The sequence below is a fragment of the Saccopteryx leptura genome, chromosome 1 (assembly GCF_036850995.1).
Source record: "Saccopteryx leptura isolate mSacLep1 chromosome 1, mSacLep1_pri_phased_curated, whole genome shotgun sequence".
Classification (NCBI taxonomy): Eukaryota; Metazoa; Chordata; class Mammalia; order Chiroptera; family Emballonuridae; genus Saccopteryx; species Saccopteryx leptura.
In genome coordinates this window covers 309,634,045-309,649,472 of record NC_089503.1, presented here as the reverse complement: position 1 = coordinate 309,649,472, position 15,428 = coordinate 309,634,045, and the positions used below count along the sequence as shown (strand labels likewise).

Here is a 15,428-nt window from a genome sequence, read left to right as displayed (position 1 = left end):
GTGACACAAGCCTGTCTCCGCACCAGAAAGGAGGAGGTAGAATGTGCCCTGCAATGTGCCCAAGTGCAGTGGTACAGTCCCCAGATGCCAGAATTTCTTTCTGTATCTCCTAATCCACTCCACCCCTCTCCCCGCTAGAGTTTTACTCCCTTGCAAGTGGTGCATGTGTGTTAGTGTGTTGACCAGGGAGGCACTAAGGCATGAAGGCCTTAGGAGACATCCCTGGGCATACTCTCTGATGGGTGGGGAAAGGTAGCGAGCAACAGCCAAAGCCCTGGCACAAGGGTAGAGAGATCTGGAGTCCAACACTATCTTTGCTATCAAGTTCATTGTGTGACCTTGGAGACGTCGCTCCTCTCACTGAGCCTCAGTGGTCTCTCTTGTAAAAATGGGAACACAATCACACTTCTTGGGTCGCCAGCGGTTGGGCACTGGACGCGAGCGGCTGGCATTGGGGTCAGCCGAGGTGGAGGGGGTGCCCCCACGGAGATGGAGCCCAGGGGGCTCGAGCGTCCTCTGGAGGGCGCTGGGGGGCGCTGCGCACCTCGGGAGGCCCGGCCCGCCCCGCAGCAAGTTTGCTCCAGCTGTTGAATGCGCTTGCGACAGCGGCGGCTGGACCCGGACCCCGCGGGGTGAGAGGGGCTGGGGACTGGGGAGGGGCCGGAGGACGCAGCCTGCCAGTGGCCGGAGCTCCGCGGTCCGCGGGACCGTCGCCACCTCTCCGGTCGCTGCAGCTGCAGCAGCAGAGCCAGGCGCGGCCCCCGCCGCGCGGGTGTGTGTTTGCGAGTGTGCGTGTGGCCGTGGAAGGATCCAGTCGGGAGAGCAGGCGGAAGGGTCTCGCTGAGGAAAGGACTGCGAAAGGAACGCGCGCCGGGGTGGTGAGGGTGGACGGACAGACGGCCGGCCTTGGCCGGCCCGAGGCCGGCTGCGCTCGGCCCCCTCCCGGCGGTGGGCCCCGCCGAAGCATAGGCGCGGTGGCAAAAGGCGGGGGTGGCGGTGTCTGCGCGCACACGCTCGCTCACAGACACACACTCGGGCCACGCCACAGACACACGACACGCGCCGACCTCGCCGGGCGCTGTGCACACCCGCACTTGCGCTCACACTCACGCGCAGGCCCCGCAGCAGCCGCTGTTGGAGGCGGCGCTCGGCCCGGATCGCGGCTGGGGCTGGAGGTAAGTGAATTCCTCCGGATCTGAGCACCCGCGGCCGGGGAGACGGAGAGACGGCGGGAATGGGGCTGGAACCGAAGGACACCCCCTCCGTCTGTGGGGGTGAGGTTTGGAGGGGGACACAACAGGGGGAGACTGAGAAGGGAAAAGCCACCCCCACTGCCTCCTGGTCTGGGGATCCCCGTGAAATCCCCGGGGACCACCCTGTGCGGGGAGTCGGGTCCGAGAGGTGGTGGTGGTGGTGGTGGGCGGAGGCGAGAGGAAGAGGAGGACGGGAGGACGGTTGGTGAGGTGAGGATTTTGGGGGAGTGGTGCAGAGGCTGGATGGTGGACGGCTGTGCCAGTCAGTGCCACACCGCACCTCGCTGCCCCCATCTTTTCGAGTCGGGGGCCCTTGCCCCTCTTTTTCACGGAGTGCTGCCCGGGTCAAAGAATTTATCTTCATAGCTGGTAAGGGGGCTTTGATTCGTGCTCGGTGACAGCTCAGTGGGGGGTGGGGGCAGGGTCGGGCTTTATCTTGTCCCCCTCAAGGAGGGCGATGGGTTTGGTAAAAGGACTAGAATTGCGGAATGGGAGCGACCAGGGGGTGGGAACCCTTGCAAAGGCTTTGCCCTTTCTCCATGGTGCTGGCTTGGGGTAAGCAGGGAGGTGGCCCCCAGAGAGGTGGCAGAAATCAGCAGAGACTACAGCTCTGGCTGGGCCCAAACCACGGCCACTGCCGGGCTCTGTGTGTGTGCGTGTTTGTGTGTGTGTGTGTGAGTGTGTTTGTGTTTGCATGTGTGGACTCTAGCAACTGGCAGAGGAGGGTAGCAGGGGGTTGGGCGTGTTGGCTGGTGGGGTGCTGTGTGCACGTGGGGAGGGGTGTGTGTGCACATAGGGTTGGGTGCAAGGGTGGACCCTGCTCTCTGCACACACACACACACACACACACACACACACACACACACAGTCTGTGATCTAGCAGGGCTTCCTTGGAATATTTGGAGGGGAGAGAGCTGCTGTGCATGTGTGTGGGCAAGGGCACTTAGGGAGCTTGTGTCCAGGACAGAGGCAGCCACGCCAACATGTGTCAGGCATGCCCAAGAAGGGAGATGAGAAGAGGATGGTGGGACTGATCCTTCTCAGCTTGGGAGGACATGGTACTTGAGGGCACTTTCTGCAGCTCTGGGCTCCCTGCTGTGTCCTCTCCTTCTGGCCTCCTCCCAGCTCAGCGGCTGCCTCTGGAGGGCACTGCATGGGTCTCCTTGCTGAGAGACACAGGTGTTGGGCTGGAGAGAGAGTGTGTGTGTGCGTGTGTGTGTCTGGCTGCGGCTGTAGGGGCTGTAGGCTATCGCTGTCTGCAGGCCAGGCTGTGGGATAGACGCTGGGGGAGGAGCATGGTGCTGGCAGCACCTGGAGGAAAGTCATGGAGGCTGCAGGCCCCAGACTGCCTGCTCTAGTGACTGAGGGACATTTTCACATGGGAGCTGAATCACGTATAAATGTGTGTGCTTGGCTCATACACCTGTTCTCGTGGGCACCTGTGGGACATGTGTCTTGGCCATCAGTAGCGCATGTGGGCCTGTACATGTGTGTAAGTGTGTCCTATGAGAGGAATGCACATACATGCGCACACAGCTGTTATCCGTAAATGCCTGTACTGAGTGAGCAGTGTGTCCTGGAGCTGTGTACATGGGTGGAGACCTCTGGGCCCTTGGCCCCTGGGCAGGAAGAAAGAGGAATAATTGCAAGGGGGCATCAGGGAGAAGTATGTGTGTGCGACATCAGTGAGAACCTCTGGCTGTGACATCAGCTCCAGATTGCCAGTGACGTCACTGGGACAGCAGTGTGAGGGGTCACCCCCACCAGCCGGAGTATGTGATGTCAGTGGGAATGTGGGAGGTGTCACTGTGTGTGTGACTGAATGTGGTCATGTTGCCTGTGTTGTGAGGGGTGAGAAGGGAGGCTTTAGAAGCGAGTGGTTCCTCCCAAGAGGCCCCATTTCCTGAGTGGGTGTGGATCCCTTTCCTCAAGGCCTGCCCCCTAATGGGCCTGCCCCCTCAAGGCCTGCATCTCCTCTGCCCCCCCATATGATGTCCCCTGTCTCCTTTTCCTGTCTGTGCCCCTACCAGTGCTGGTCCTAGGCCCTGTGTCAGCCAGGTTGCACAACCCTTGCATATGCACTAGTGAATGTGTGTGTAAGTACATGTGACAGCAGAAAGTGGCCACAGCCAGGGAGCCAGAGACTTTTGGTTTTAATCCCATGTCATCACTGTTGTGTTTTGTGATTTAGACATTCCTGTTGCCTCTCGGAGTCTTGGTTTCTCATCTGTTACCTGGGGATAGTTAGGGAGGTGGGGGGTGGATTACAGGAGACGGTAGACCTCTGGGCCAGGTGCTTGGCACATATGGGGGCTCAGTCTCCGTGAGCTTCATCCCTTGTCTCTTGTGCCCCAGACCAGAGCAGCTGCCTTCCCCTCCCACCCCCCACCCTCCAGTTTTGGTTTAAGTCTAACTTTGTAAAGAACTTTCTTTTCTCTCCTTGGGTCCTCACAGCAGTCCTGTGAGGCTGGCAGGGTGGCTGCTATTATGTAGGTCCTTGACAGATGAGCAAACCGAGATTAGGAAGGTGGAGTAAGCTGTTGTCAATGAATTTCTTAGTGAGAGCCCCTCCCACCCCTGTTCCACTTTGTGGGTGCAGGGAGACTCATTTGATTGGCAGGTCACTTCCTGCAGGGCACTCTCATTTTATGGAAGGACAGGGAACTGTGTGAAATGGGGGTGGGTGTTGGAGGGGCCAGGGCGAGGGGCCCAAGGGGTCATCAGCCATAGAAGAGGCTGCCCTTGACTCCCAGCACAGTGCTTGCTTGTTCTTCCACATCAAAAGATTCAGAGATAGCCAGGGTGACAGAGATGGGTGCTTCCAGCTGCCAAACCTTTAGTAGAGTCAGCCTGGGGTGGTTACTGGGGGCCCTAGGCTTGCTCCTCCTGTGTGGCTCCCTTGTCTCCTGAGGTCTGCAAAACTGGCTCCAGTGACACCTCTGCTTTTTCCAGTGTGTGACAAGGGGGTCAGCCTCTCCTGACTGCGCAGGGCCGTGGCTGCTTGTCTTGTAGGCTTGATAAGCGAGTGTGAGAATGTGGCACCCATGTGCAGGGCCAGGATGACACCCGCCACGGTTACCCTCACCCACTGCAGCTGTAGGGTCCCTGGGCTCAAGTCCTCCCTTGCGCCCCCCACCCCGCAATCTGTTGTGATGGTGTGCTATGTGGAGCAGTCAGCTAGGAAACAGGGTAGCCTTGAAGCCCGAAGCCTGAGATTCCTTAACAAGGGGCAGCATTAATAGCCCAGAAGGCTAACTCAGTCCTCTGCCTCCTGCTGTCCCAGCCCTATCCCCTATTAAATTAACCTCTTCCTGGTCAATTAGCACCTGGGGCAAAGGCACCACCATTATTACTGGGGATATGTCTTTCAGGGGTTGGAATAATAGAGGTCCCTCCTCCTCCCCTCTCAGCTCTGCAGACAGTCCCCAGGGAGGTTCCAGAGAGCCACCTGAGAAAGCTTACACCTGGGGTACAGAGGAAGGATGCTGGCTGCATGATGCTGCTGACAGCAATAATTATAATGATAATAATAATAATGATATTAGCTAATATTCACTGAGTCTGAGAGCCAGGCCCAGTGTGAAGCCCTTTAAGCGGCACTCGTTGAATCTCACCAAGCCTTCTGCAGCGGAGCTACTCTTAGTCCTCACTTCATAGACAAGAAGCAGAGAGGTTACCAACCAGCTCTAGGCCACATAGCCAGGGAATTAGGACTGAAAGCCCCACAGTGGGACTCCTGAATCAGCACTTAATTGTTGAACTTCTTTGCCTGGGGACCTTTTCATCTTGGGGTATTCCTCACTGAGGGACCTCTCTGGGCCTTGCTTTGCTCATCTGTCAATGGGGGCAGTGACCCTGCTGCAGGGAAGCAGTGTGTGTGGCAATGGCTGCGAGGACAGAGGGGCAGAAAGGCTCGAGGGTCTCATGCCCTCTCTCCATTCCTTTTGCGCCCTCTCCTCACAATGACCTGTGACAATCCAGCAACCTGTTCCCTTGTCCCACAGCACCTGCACAGCTTGGGCACACAGTGGGCTCCCTGTTGGGCTCCTCTAGGAGATGGAGGAGACCCTGTTCTGGGATCACTATCTTCTCCAGGCGCCGGGTCTGTCGTGGCCTCAGGTGTGGCCCCTAGACCACTCTGCCACACTCTCCATCTCACTTCTGCTAAGGACAGGGGCTCAGAGCCCAAATTCTGCCTTTCTTCCTGCTTGCTGTGTGGCCTGGGTAAATTCACTTTGACTTTCACGAGGCCCTGCTTCCTCAGTGTAAAGTGGGGATCATGGTGCCGAATTCCTGACTCTTCTCTGTGGATTATGTAAGAGAAAGTCAACTGTGTAGAATTGTGTCTGGCACATAGTAGGTGTCAATTAGATGAGTTCCCACCCCCTTCCCATCTGTCTCCCTGATTTCATTCCTGGTTCCCTGGAGTGGGTCTTGGGCTCTGTGTGTGTTTCCTCCCCTCTCTTTCAGCCTTTTCTTTCATCTGCTGAATTACATAGAACCTGTTTCATGGAGCCAGGCTGGGGGCCTGAGGAAGCTTGAAGGGAGCCTGGGAGCTGCCTACCCGGAGCTGCAGTGTGTGTGTGTGTGTGTGGGGGGGGGCAGAACACTTCTGTGTGTGTGTCTGTGCCTGTGTGTCACCTCTCTTGGGGGGAAGTGAGGACCAATTCCCAAGGCTGCCTGACTATTCTTCTCTGGGCCCAGCTCCAAGAGTCAGTCCTGACTCAGTTTTCCTCCTTGGCTTATCTCTATTATCTCTCTTCCCCCCACAATTCTTCCTGGATATTGGGGAGATAGAGGCTATGGGGTTGGCATGCCTTCTCCCCTCCCTTCCTCATTTTTCTCTTGGGGGGTGCTTATTTAGCCATTCCCTATCTGTTTCTCAGCTCCATACAGGTGTAGACTCAAACAATATTTATGGGACAACTTCCTTTTACCTACATGCTGTTGAGGATGGACTGATGTATTTTGCATTCAGTCCACATACACACTCACATACACACACTTATGAGCCTGTCTCACCCCGGGGTAGCTTCTGGGCTGGGTGCTCAGGCAGGAATTGCAGAGATGACGTCCCGTCCTGGAGGAGAGATGAGACACATAGGACTTTTGCTTGCTGGTGGTGGTTCTTATAGTCTGTGACCCCACCCTGGGGTGGGGGCTAGTGCTGCAGGTCAGAGGCCACATGCTGAGCCAGTCTTGTAATGGGGCACAGAGTTTGGAACTGCTTCTGCTCAGGGCACTGCAGGACTCCCATGATCACACACCTGCTATGTGCCAGGCACAGGGCGGAACTCTATTATCTTGTTTAATTTTGGCTGGAGGGTTGTGAAAGTATCTGAGGGTCCTCTGGATCCTGGCAGGCCAAGTGGAGAGAACACAGGAGCAGAGGTCTGGAGGTTGGAAAACCTGGAGTGGATTTTGGGAAGATGAGTCTGGAATGTAGTTTGGGGACCAACTACACAAGACCATAAACTCTGGATTAAGAAATGAAGCATTAGCCTGACCTGTGGTGGCGCAGTGGATAAAGCGTCAACCTGGAATGCTGAGGTTGCCAGTTCAAAACCCTGGGCTTGCCAGGTCAGGGCATGTGTGGGAGTTGAGGCTTCCTGCTCTTCCCCCCTTCTCTCTCTCTCTCCTCTAAAGTGAATAAATAATTAAAAATAAAATTAAAAAAGAAAAAAAGAAATGAAGCATTACCCTTTTGTCAGGGAGCACCAGAGGTCTCTGGGCATTTGTTAAATGCAGGTTCTTGGGCCCTGTCTGCTGAGATTTTGATTCAATAGGGTAGATGTGGGGCTCAGGAACCTGCATTTTAATGCATTTCCAGATTAACTCACGCATGTTTGCTGGTTGGATGGCAGTTGAGGAGGCTGCTACATGTTCCCAGCCAGCTTCTGGACTCCTCCCACACACCTCGGGAGGCAGCAAAGCTACCTTCATTTTCCAGTACAGCCTCAGCTCAGAGAAGTGAGGTGCCTTCCCTTGGGTGACACAGCAGCAAAAAGGAGACTGATACTGACTAACACTGACTAGTGATCTTCTGAGTTCACTTGCTGCTGTTCTAAGCCTGTTGGAAGAAGCCCTCATTCGATCCTCATAAGGACCCTCTGCATCATTCCTGTTGCACAGATGTGGAAATAGGCAGAGTCTGTGGTCACATGTTCAAGGCCGCACAGTTAGTAAAGGCACGAAGTGCGATGGGGAAAGTGAACCTAGAAAGGGCCTGACCCAGCATCTTCAACAGAGAGATGCCCTCCCTCTCCCTTCTTGTGGTGCGAGGACGCCGGTGCAGCTGAGCCTGCGGCTATGCGTGTTAGCAGAGGCCAGGGGAGGGAGGAGGGGGAGCAGAGAAGCGGGAAGGAAGGCGGAGGGCCCGGAAGGCATCCCGGAGGAGGCGGCGCAGAGTCGCATAGCTGTGGCCGGAAGCCGTTAATCCAGTGGGCGCTCTGGTCGAGGCAGATTCGGGGTTGGTGGGCCGTAGGGTGTGTCAGTCCCCGGTACGCGTTCCGGACTGGGCCACGCGGTGCACCTGGGCGCAGTCCCAGGCGTGGCTTGTGCTCGGTGGCAGGGCCGGAGGAGGGGCTGGCGGGCCGACTGGGCGGGAGCTACGGGGGTGGCGGGGGCGCGGCGGGGGCGGGAGCGCGCGCGCGCGCGAGCGCGGAGCCCCATCCCGGGGCCGCGAGCTCCCCACCCGCGCTGCATCCCGCGGCCCGCGGGCTCATAGTCCCAGCTGCCCGCGGCTCTGCGGTGCCCCCGCCCCGTGTGGCCGGCCGCCTGACCGGTTTACGCCTTACTTCCCTGTGCTTAGAATTTGCAGCCGCATCCCCTGACACTTACAGCCAATTTCACGGCCTCTGGGCTCCACGCGGTGCGCGGGATCATAAACCCGCCGGCTCAGGGCGGGGACCCGCCCGCCGCGCCCGCGGGAAGAGGGCGGAGGGGCCCATCTCACCCAGGGCCAGCTGAGTTGTTGGCAAGAGTGTGGTGTCAGGTGGGTGTGGACGGGATGGGGGGCGGGGGCGCCGCTTGAAACTGCCCTTGGAGTGCTCTGCGGGCGTGCAGGTGCGGTCACGTGTATGCTGGGGGGCAGTAGTTCACCGTGTGTGATGGCATGCTTGGGGCGTGTATGCGTTGCCGTTTGGGCCTGTACAGGGGCCCCAGTGCTCATGGGCAGGTTTGTCTGGGTGTGTAGGTAAAACCCGTGTCTGGGTGGGGTGGTCCACAGTGAATGGGGGCCAGTGTGTTTCTGTGGGTATACTGACATGTATCTGTGCAGTGTTCCCAGGCATGTTGGCACCTGTGTAGGTCTGTGTGTTGGGGTGGGCCCCCTTATATCTCGGTTTTGTGGGCAGCTGTGTACAGGGAATCTGGGGCTGTGTGCCCATGTGTGTCTGAGGGAGTGTGAAATTCTGATGTGTCGGTTGCTGTCCTGGTGCCCTGTGGGAGCAGGTATGTGTGTGGGAGGGGATAGTGTGCAACCTGGGGTGCTGTCTCGTCTTGTCCCTGCTGGCCATTGGGCTCAGGGTCAAGTGTGAGCCTTGTATCTGGGATGAGAGAGTGCATCCTGGGCCTGGGAGCCCTGTCCAGGTGCAGGTCCTACTGTTCCCTTGTTTTCTGCCTCTGGGTGGGGGTAATAGGGTTGAGACAGCATGGACGGCCATGTGTTTCTGTTCTGTCGCTGCTGCTGGCTGCCAGCTCTGTTGGGCCTACCTTTGTTTGTGAAGGGCAATGACGAGGGGGCCAAGGTGTGAGCCCCTGCCTGCTGAGGAGGGCCAGGAGCACCATCTGGGTGGTGGTGGTGCAGGGCCAGGCAGAGAAAGGGGCCTCCAAGGGAAGAGGCTGAGTGTATGGTTGTGCACGTGTGTGCACAGATGGAGGGAGGCTTCGGCCTGGCATGTCTGTCTGGGAGCGTGTCTGTGCAGGTGGAGGTCGGGCAGGTATATTACTCTTAGAGTATGTGAGCACATATGGCAGGAAGTGGGGCACAGGCTGTGGGCACAATGGGGAGGGGTATGCAGGTCCTTGCAGAGTTCTGAATAAGGGATGTGCACTGGGGAGGGGTGCTTGTTACCTGCAGTGGAGGGGAGTGGGCCCGTATTGGTGTTGGGGTGACCAACAGAAGAGTGGCACAGTTGGGCATGAGAAAGGGGGGGCTGTGTGTATGGGCACTGGGCTTCAGGTTAGTGTGAGGATGTGTGTGGCCCTCCTCCCCTGGGTGTGATGTGTGTGTCCATGACTGTGAGTGAGGTGTGGAGATGGGACTATGACTTGGGAGAAACGTCCAGGCCACAGGGCCCAGCAGGAAGTGAAGGACAGGAGTTGGATAGTGTAGGGGAGTGTGAGGGCCCTTCAGCTCTCAGAAAACCTACCAATCTGTTGCTTGCTCCTCCTGCCTAGGGGCCTATGGAGGGATTAAAAGAAGTCCTGTGGCCGCTGGCCCCTGCCCTTCCCTCTGAATCCTATGGCAGGTATAGGTGGGGATGCCCCGCCCTCCACGTGGGTCTTGAGGCCCTTCCCTCCATCATCTTGCCCCATCATCTATCCCCATCTCTGTGATCCCCCCTGCCTCTATCTCTCCATCTCTGCCTCCATCTCCCTCCATCCCCTCCCTCTTTCTCCTCCCTCTCTCTCACACTGATATCCATTTGTGGTATATTCGGTTGCCATGGGAAACCTAAGAAAGAAGTGAGTGTACCCTTCAAGACTTCAGCATTTTTCCCTCCTCCCTTCCTCCCTCCTGCTGTCCCCCTCCCTTTCCTCCACTCTTCTCCTTCCCTCCCCTTTCTCCCCTTCGCCTCCTCACAGGAGAGGACTTGGATGAGGAGCTACCGCTGCCTGAGCTGGGCCAGGACCTGAGACCCCATTGCTATTGCTGCTGTCACCTCGGCTGCCTGCCGTGGGGACCTCCCTGAGACCAGGCCAGGATCACAGCCTTGCTGTCCAGAGTGGCCCCCTTTACCTGCAGACCTCTGGTAAGGACAAGGTCCTACTGAGTATGTGTGAGTGTGTGGATGGATGTGAGCCTGGCTCACATGACCTGGCCTTGCCAACCCGTGATGTACCCAAGCCTCTGTCCCCTGTTTGTCCCTTTCTGCCTTGTCTGGCCCTGCCCCCAGCTGTGGGCACCCACACCCTACCTCTCCTTCCCCAGCTTCCCTTCCACAGGGCCTGTGAGGCAGAGGGTAGAGTGGCAAGCCTTTTGGGGGCTGGGACTGGCCCACTGGGCAGGGAGGAAGCTGCTGCTGGCTCAGACACCCCACTCCTGTCCCTTCACCCAGCTGAAAGGCTGAGCCAGACCTGCCTGTACCCAAGCAGGGCTGAGGGCATCTGTGCACCTGCTGGGGGTGGGGAACTGATTTCCCGGGAGGGCCTAGGTGAACGTGGCCTCTTTTCCCTCAACTGGGGGCTTTTCTGTTATAGAACGGGACAGACTGAGGGGCTGGAAGTGAGTTGGGAACAGGGGAAACACGGGGCAGAATCACTACCTGGCCTGATCCAGTGTCTTGAATTTTGGAGGTGACAGGGAGAGCAGTCTTCTACTAGTGGGCCATGGGTTGGCAGGCAGGCCTGAAGGAGTCCTTCTGTCCTGAATAGGGCCGGTGGCTGCCCTGGAGAGGAGAGGTTGAGGCTGTTGCTGTCGCTGAGGCTGTGTCAGTGGTGGCCACGTGGAGGGAGCTGTTGTCCTGACAGTTGCTGAGTGATGTGGTTGCCGTGGAGAGGGACCCGCCTCTGTGGCATTATGGTCTCCATGGAGAGAGGAGGAGATAGGGGAGGAGGCTTGCAGACTGGGTCCAGGTGTTGGTAGTTGCTAAGGAGAGAGAGAGATGCTTCTCTATGATGTGGTGGTCCCCACGTGGAAGGGCTGCGGCTGCTGAGGTGTAGAGGTCCTCAGGGAAGGGTTCGGGATAGGTGGGCTTGTGTAGGGAGAGTTGGGGCAGTGGGGGTTTCAGGGGGACAGTGGAGGTGTGACAGGGGAGGGCTGCACCAGTGGACTTGGAGTTGCCAGCCCAGGCTGAAGTGGGCTGAAGTGGGCTAAAGTAAGGCACTGTGGGTGGTCTGAGCTGTGTTCCCCACTTCTATTGCTCATCCTGCCTGTCCATGTGTCTGGACGGGAGATCCTTCTGCACCGCCAGTGTCCTTCCTCCCAAGGTCCTCTCTTGTCTGTCCTTTCCTCCCACTTCTGTGGCCAATTCCTCCTGCCTCTGCCTCCCAGAGCCCCCTCCCTCTTGTGGGCCTTTGACTATAACAAGTTAGCCATCTGCATGCATGCTCCTTCCTGGCCCCCAAGTGACTTCCTACCCCTCCTTTATATTTGCTGTGCTCCGGGAAGCCTGGTGTTGATGCCTGGCCTTGAGGCATCAGGTAGGGGAAGCAGCTTTCCCAAGGTCACACAGTGGGCACCTGCCTCCCCGAATGTCTCTCTCACCAGGCCTAGCTCCTCCCCCTGAAGCCTCTGCTGCTGTCCCATTCTGAGTCAGATGGCTTTGGCACTTACAGCTGAATGTCCTTGTGCCTCAGTTTCCCCAGATATGAAACGGAGGTGATGTACATGCTCCTCAAAGTTGCTATCACTTGGGATGATTCATGAGATGCCCCTGGTGTAGTTCCTGGCACTTAATAGACTTTTCAGTAAGTGGTAGCCATCATTATCATAATGCCTTTTAAAACTGATTTTTAAAATGATTTTCAGACATGCCTGGGGAGGACAGCAGTGTCTCTCACCCGCGATCTGCCTTATTGTGCCCTTTCTCTCGTGACCCGAGTGGTGGAGGTACTGAGCCGATCTCATGGTAGCAGAAGAGGAGGGCCTCCCAGTGGTCATGCAGCAGCACCTTGGTCACGGAGCCAGGATGGACGAGGGGTGCCTGGATCCTCTCTCATGTTGCCCCCTGCTTGCTCCAGGGGTCTGTGTGTGCACTTGAATCTGGTGGGCCTTGTCCCCCAACCTGTTGCCTGAGCCCCCCCCTGCCTTCTGGCTCTCTTCACAGCACACAGCATAGTGGTGCCTTGGGAATAATAGATTGGGAATAACAGATTCAGGGGAAGTCGGTCCTATCAATCTCCTTGACATCACCACGAGACAGGCCGGGCAGGGGACTGAGAAGGATGTACAAAGAGAGACATTTGGGGTTCTTGGGGTGTGATGGGTAGGATAACTGTCTTTTGAGTGACAAATATCTGAGTTTAGGTCCTGACAATGCCACTTTCTGGGTGGATGGCCCTGGGTCCATTTCTTTGCCTTTTGGGCCTCAGTTTCTTCATTTGTACAATGAGAATGATAAGAATTCCTTCTTTGCCTTCCCGTTGGGGAGTGGGGGTTGAAGTTAGTGCGCAGGGCCTGGTGCCAGGGAGGTGCTTCCTGGGGCAGTCGCTGTTCTTTCTAACCCATTACATTTCTTCACATTTCAGGTTGAGCTGGGGAAGAGAGGAGCAGGCTGTCCTGGGTGACCCCAAAGGGCAGAAATGGGGCCAGTCAGCCCCAGACCTCAGTGCATCCCAAGAAGAGACATTATTACAGTGAGAGCCACTTAGGATGCGATGGGGAGACATAGTGAATGTTGTGTGTATAGTGAGACCATAGAGCAGGGGTCCCCAAACTATGGCCCGCGGGCCGCATGCGGCCCCCTGAGGCCATTTATCCGGCCCCGCCACACTTCCGGAAGGGGCACCTCTTTCATTGGTGGTCAGTGAGAGGAGCACATTGACCATCTCATTAGCCAAAAGCAGGCCCATAGTTCCCATTGAAATACTGGTCAGTTTGTTGTTTTAAATTTACTTGTTCTTTATTTTAAATATTGTATTTGTTCCCATTTTGTTTTTTTTACTTTAAAATAAGATATGTGCAGTGTGCATAGGGATTTGTTCATAGTTTTTTTATAGTCCGGCCCTCCAACGGTCTGAGGGACAGTGAACTGACCCCCTGTGTAAAAAGTTTGGGGAACCCTGCCATAGAGTGTAGAGTTTGGGGTTATAAGACTTAGATTCACATCCTGATGTTGCCAATTATGGTCTAGAGCAGTGGTCTGCAAACTCATTAGTCAACAGTCAAATATCAAAAGTACAATGGTTGAAATTTCTTTTGAGAGCAAAATTTTTTAAACTTAAACTATATAGATAGGTACCTTGTTATTAACTTAATTAGGGTACTCCTAAGCTGGCCTTTGCATCCGCACTCAAGGGGCCAAAGAGCCACATATGGCTTGTGAGCCGCGGTTTGCTGACCACTGGTCTAGAGGGATCTTGGGAGCCTCAGTTTCCTTACCTGCAAAATGGGAGGATTAACAATGGAGCAAGTGTTACTTTAAATCAGCGGTTTCCAACCTATTTCATCTCATGACACCCCATAAACTAATTACTAAAATTCTGTGGTGCACCACAAAATTGTTTGTTTTTTTGGCAATCTGGCAAAAAAGAAAAATAGGTATAATTCTGATTCATTTACAATGGATGGCTGTTGTCATTTTTTTAAACTTGACAATCTAAGGAAGAAGAGGTCAGTACCTCTGACTGAAACATTCTTGTGGCACACGGGGTGAAAAATCACTGCTTTAAATGAATGCTTGTTTGTGGAAGAGACCTAGGAGTCCCTTGAATCTGCTGTGCATTTTCCAGAAGAAGGAAGCAAGGCCCAACCAAGGAGCTTAAGGTTTTATAGCAATAATGCCAACATCTGTTCTTTATTGAACATCTGCGAGGTGCCAGGCATTTTTCTACCTGCTCTGGGTCTCATTTCTTTTCCTAGCCTTTGCACTTGCTGTTCCTTCTACAGGAGTTGCTATTCCTTCTTTGTTCATTGCTGCTTCTCCCTGCTTCTTGCCTGGCTGTCTCCTGTTTTGGTTCATTATCACCTCCTCAGGGAGGCCCACCCTGACCACTCAGTTTGATATGGCCTGGCCCGTCTCCCTCTTTGTTTGCTTATAGCCCCTAACACAACCAGATGCTGTTTTGTTTATTGGCTTGTTACCTACCCACCCATCACTGAGGATCAGCTCTATCAGGGAAGGAACCTTTTCTGTCTTGTTCCCTTCTTTATCCCAAGTACCTTGAATGGGACCCTGGCACATAGTAGCTGTTCAATAAATATGTATGTAGTGACTACATGGGTAGGTAACCCTGCCAGCCAGGGAGGGTCAGTCTTGTCATTCCCATTCTGTGCATGTGGAATGTGGGGCTTGGGAGGCGTGGTAAATTGCCTGGGGACACACAGTTGGAAGTAGGTGGCAGATTGGGCTGACTCCAGGTTGACTGCTTTTTCTGCTGCACTACACCACCCTGCTGGGGAGCCTGGCATTTCAGGCTAGGGGGTTTGGACTGCCCTCTGAACACAGAGGCAGAACCACAGAACAGAACTGCTCTTAAGTAGGGAAGGCTTCTGCCATGAGGAAGAGCTTTAGGTAGCAGCCTAATTGTCAAAAGAAATCAGTTCCCCTGCTCACTAGCCATGTGACCTTAGGTCAATTACTTAACCACTCTGTGTCTCAGTTTACTTGCCCATAAAATGGAGATAATGTCTTGGCTGCCTTAATAATCTTGACTGGCTTCTCAGAGGCAGTGGGCTTTGAGCTTTGATTTGCAGTTTGGCTCCAAGGCCTCGTTTTCTGGGTGGAAACGAGCCTCTGCTGAATCACCCCAGGCCTGGGGGGGCCTAACAGCCCACCAAGGGATCTCAGATTTTGACTTCTGAATAGGGTACATTTTAAGTGCTTGGGACAGGCCATTTTCTGTCCTGTTGTCATGTGCTATCTTGCCCCTACCCCAACTCTCAAAAGAAAGAGAGAGAAAATCAAAGAAAGAGGCGAGAGAAGGAAACTGATTTTAACTGAATACCAGCTATGTGCTAGGGACATTGCTGTCTGTATCCTTCACAGTCACCGGGTATAGGAGTTATTACACTCTTTTTACAAGTGACTGTCCTCAGGTTTGGGGAAATTCTCTACAGAACAGAGCAGGGGTTTGGGCTCCTAGGCTCAGGCGCTCCAGCTTGCTTGTGTCAGGAGAGGGGAGGAAACAGTGGAGGCTCCTGGGCTGGGTGTGTTCTGGGGTTACCCAGAGAGTGGGCTGCTGGTCCCAGCCCCACCAGGATAGACTTTAAAGTGGCCTCAATTTCCGAGGCAGGACCCAGAGGGGCTGTGGAATGAATAGGTTACTTCCCCAGCTTGGATGCCCCCTCCA

At 55.4% G+C, this 15,428-nt stretch overlaps 1 protein-coding gene across 7 annotated transcripts in view; it reads left to right on the top strand.

Moving 5' to 3' along the window:
• Positions 1-570: 570 nt before the first annotated feature.
• Positions 571-15,428, top strand: part of ELFN2 (extracellular leucine rich repeat and fibronectin type III domain containing 2) — a 59,335-nt gene continuing 44,477 nt past the window's right edge. The window contains exons 1-3 of one of the 7 annotated variants that reach the window (XM_066358328.1): positions 8,032-8,247; positions 9,654-9,724; positions 10,062-10,228. The gene's annotated coding sequence lies outside the window, so the exon portion shown is untranslated. Of the gene's footprint in view, positions 633-923; positions 1,176-8,031; positions 8,248-8,378; positions 8,431-9,642; positions 9,725-10,061; positions 10,229-12,746; positions 12,808-15,428 lie in introns of those variants that run through there. The other 6 variants (XM_066358329.1, XM_066358330.1, XM_066358326.1 and 3 more) reach the window with 6 other exon arrangements.